Genomic DNA, 4,484 nt, shown 5'->3' with positions numbered 1-4,484 from the left:
TTGACAACATATTACAGTTACTTAAATGTTCTCAATTGATTTAAATCATATCATTATACTAAATATCAAGTCTCTAATGGGTATAAACTAATTTAGGCAAGTTGCAGGATTTTCGACTATAGATTTATGTATTATGTAAGTTAAGTAAATTTCGTAAACTAGTTATGTATGATATGATATATATTTAAGTATTATGTAAGTTATGTAATTTATGATATGATATATATTTATGTAAATTATATATTTATCTAAGTTATATAAGTTATGTAAGTTATGTAAATTATGATATAAATATATATTTAAGTATTATGTAAGTTATGTAAGTTATATATTTATCTAAGTTATATAAGTTATGTATGTTATATAAGTTATGTAAGTTATATATGTTATATAAGTTATGTAAATTATGATATCAAATATATTTATGTATTATGTAAGTTTTTTATTTCACGATATGGAAAATCACATGGATAATACATATCAAATATCAAGTATCTACAGGTAAGTAGCGGGATTAAATAATAGTTAATTAAATAATATTTATAAAAATTATTTTAATTAAATAATATACATGTCGTTCGTTTTTATTTGACAAATCACATGTGCAGTTAAAATAGTCCACACTTAATTTAATTTATGTTTTACAAGTCATCTTTTCTTAAGTACATATTAAAGCACTGTGTGGACATCCGTATTTAGCTTAAAAGCTATGATTTAGTTTGAATAAAAAGTTTAACTTAAATTGTAAAACGGACGATAATATTTGTGATAAAACGAAGAATAATATTTGTGATAAAACGGACGAGAATATTTCAATAATAATTTAAATTTAATTTAAAAACTATATAAAATATTTTATTAAATATTTGTATATTAGATGGGACATATTAAATTGAAACATACAAATTTTTTAAGATTCATCATACGTGGCATTGTTACACCTAGGGAGGATCCATTATATCTTGCAGCTCGATATAAGGCAACCCGTCAGGTTTCCAGCCTATATACTTTGAATCTTTAAAATATTTAAAATAAGGTTGGAGAGAAGGTCAGGTATTGTTGTAATTTTGATAAAAAGTAGTTATAACTTTTAAAGAAATTTAAAAATATTAAATATTAAACTAAAACATTATTAATATAAAAAATAGTAATTTGAATATAATAATATCAAAAAAGAATCGTAGTTTAATTTTTATAAGTAAATTGGAAATAAATTAAGGTTATATAAATATTCAATAGTAAATGAGCTCGATAGAACTTTTTTCAAGTCTTTTTGAATTTTTTAAGATTCATCATACGTGGCGTTGTTACACCTAGGGAGGATCCATTATATCTTGCAGCTCGATATAAGGCAACCCGTCAGGTTTCCAGCCTATATACTTTGAATCTTTAAAATATTTAAAATAAGGTTGGAGAGAAGGTCAGGTATTGTTGTAATTTTAATGGACAAGCAAGCTACACGGTAATAAAATTAATTCATACCTATTCATACTTAAGTTGAATCAAATAATAATTAAGTTGAACCAAATATTTAAAATTAATTTGGAAACAAAATAGTTCTACTCCAAACAGAACTAGCAATTAAATCTTTACAAAATCGCAACCCCAAAATATTAATTTTTCCAAAATCATCATGATAAAACTATTATTGATTAGAATTTTGAAATAAAGCCTACCTTAATAAAACGTACCTGGTCTACTCCACTCTCACCAGCAAACAGAGGCTGGAGTCAAAAAAGAATTATGTATTATGTAATTTAAAGTGAAAATGCATAGAAATAAGGAAAAATTTTAGCAACGAAACTTGTACGTACCTAGAACAAATGCCAATGGATGTGGTGTATTTAGTGGCACCAAATATTAATTCAGGTGCTCGATAGTATCTAGAACAGATGTAAGATTATAAGAGTAGCACCAAATATATTTCAGTTTAAGCAAATATAAAAACTTTACCTATATCAGTTTTGCAAGTGCCCACTTGTACCAGGATCAAAGACACTGCCAATAAAGCTATACACCTTAGAAAAATATGGCAAAACTGCACAGTAAACACATAAGTTGGATAGAAACATGAAAACAGACCAAAAGAACATCTAAAAAACAAAAATGGAATCACCATTAGTATGTAAACATGAAAATGCACAGCTTTAAACAAACCAACTTTGCATGTGCAGAATCATACTCCACAAAACTAATAAACATTAACTTCTCCTAACCAGAATACCAACTTTATGTTTACAGAGGCCTTGATCAAAACTAACATAACTGTTGATTTATAACTTATCTAATAAGAATCACAGAATAGGCAGAAAGTACCTAAGCATTTAGTTTCAAGAGAACCATGTATTCGAACGAAAAGAGCCAGAAAATTATCAATGTATGCAAAACCTGGTCTATATTTCAGAACTGGAGTAAAGCTTTCATCTAGTACCAAATACATACATATATAGAGGCACAAACACACAGGCATACATCTTCCATTACCTAAATCTGTTTCTTGCAAATAAAAGATAAGTAAGCTTCTACATGATTCATACTAGATTGCTAATCCTAGCAGAAAAAATGTATGATTCAGTTTCTAGAGATGTTGAATCTTTCATCATAAACATAAAAAACATAAAAGGAAAAACATGTTGAAAGAAACATAAATGTTAGGGAAGACAATCTTTACCTTGATTGAATTGGAAATGTTTTCTTGAGGGTTTATTTGGAGATGCTTGGGATTGATCTCTAATAATGTCGAGAGACTTCCCTACTCATTGCATTTGAAGAACAGAAGTCTGTTTCTGGTCGACAAAACAATCAAATGAGTTCTAAAAATAAACAATATTTAATGATTGGTATAATATTAATTATATTTGCTAATAACAGGTAGGAATAAACAAATAAAATGATAAAAAAATAGAAGCTACAAGAATTACTAAAAATAAAGCTACGTCAACAATGGTATCATGAGAACGAAAATTAAAAATCCGAATTAAGAAAAAAATAGAGAAAAATATAAAAGAGAGACAAATAAGGGGACAAAGGGCTGGTTTTGTTGGAATAACCGAAGTTGCCGGATTTTCCACTAAAAATCATAGTTAAAATTCTAGGGAAAGACAGTAAGTAACAGTCACCCTAATGAAGACCATTGTGAGGAGAAATAGGACCAAGCTCAATACCATTAAAAGACAGTAAGTTACATTGTATACATATTATCATTGCAATTTGGTATAAATATTTCCTATTATCCCAGCAATGCTAACTATCACAGCCAGTATTAACATTAACCACGACAAAAATTTTTCTACTCTGCTCAAGCTCATGCTCTCTTCTTGCTGACTTATCCTCAATGCAATTAGAGCAGGGAACGTAAAACCTAAGGAAACAGCTATTGTTGCTCCAGTAAATTTGAAAGCTGTCCATATATTTGGGATCATAGTAGATCCAATAAGCTTAATCAGGGAACGTAAAATCTGGGCTCATCCTTGGAGCCTCTATCTTCCCCTCAATAAGCTTAATGAATGCAACAATAAAGCAAACCACAACGAAAACAACAGTGAGAGCTACCGAAGCAGCCGAAGTCATGCTCAATGAATCAATCCTATCTAACACGCGAAGTGGAGCAAGAAAAACAACCATAACAACCAAAACCAATAACTTCCTATGATCCCAAAAAACATGTCCTAACCACTTATCAAAAACCCCAATATGACAAACCGAACCAGACATAACATCACCCATAATAATCAAATAAACTATCAGGACATCTGCATTGTTGACAATTATGCAAATCTCAGACAAAACCCTAGCAGTTCTCCCCATTGCAATTTGCACAACTTCCCCATAAGATCTAGCTTTACAAGAAACTGCAAACCTAATCAACATCTCGACACTAATTTCAGACAAAATCCCAACCAGGTTTATCCAAAAAATTCCCTAAAACAAGCCCCAGAACCTTCATAGTAGCAGCTAAAGCAATGATTCCAGCACCAATAATTGTGGTGGTTAAGTTAAAAACAGCACTAGAAACACCAGACCCGGTATTGGGTTTACTTAAAACAAGGGTATAACCATCCAGATCAAACCCATTTCAAACCATTTCAAACCAAAAAAAAAGGCAAGTAATACATTAAAAAACAAACAAACAAAACCACACAAGGAAAACAAAACAAAACAAAACAAACGCCCCAAGTACGAAAGTTGAGTTGCTTTAACACGCAAAAACTGAAGGATTAGATTAATTGGTTTAGACCATAGTTGAACTAAATTCAGTGTTCTGTAAGGTGACTTTTGGTTTAAGTAATATTTTCGAATTCAATAGGCTGACCTTACCGCCAGTTCATCATTGACGATATTTTAAGGAAAGAAAAGAAATACTGTTGAAGCTTCAAGGACCCAACGAATAAAGTGAAAGAAAAAAGCGATATGGCTTAGCAGTTACCAGAAAGTTTGGGATCGATCGATGTATAGTTGACGTATGAAGAGTTGGCTCTTCTGGT

General features: G+C 30.0%; 1 pseudogene; it reads right to left on the bottom strand.

Moving 5' to 3' along the window:
- Positions 1–3,228: 3,228 nt before the first annotated feature.
- On the bottom strand, positions 3,229–4,075 carry LOC107895812 (amino acid transporter AVT6E-like; annotated as a pseudogene).
- Between the last annotated feature and the right edge of the window lie 409 nt (positions 4,076–4,484).

Source organism: Gossypium hirsutum, chromosome A04, assembly GCF_007990345.1.
Source record: "Gossypium hirsutum isolate 1008001.06 chromosome A04, Gossypium_hirsutum_v2.1, whole genome shotgun sequence".
Taxonomy (NCBI): domain Eukaryota; kingdom Viridiplantae; phylum Streptophyta; class Magnoliopsida; order Malvales; family Malvaceae; genus Gossypium; species Gossypium hirsutum.
Note: the sequence above shows the minus strand (reverse complement) of the source record. Positions and strands in the feature narration are given on the sequence as shown.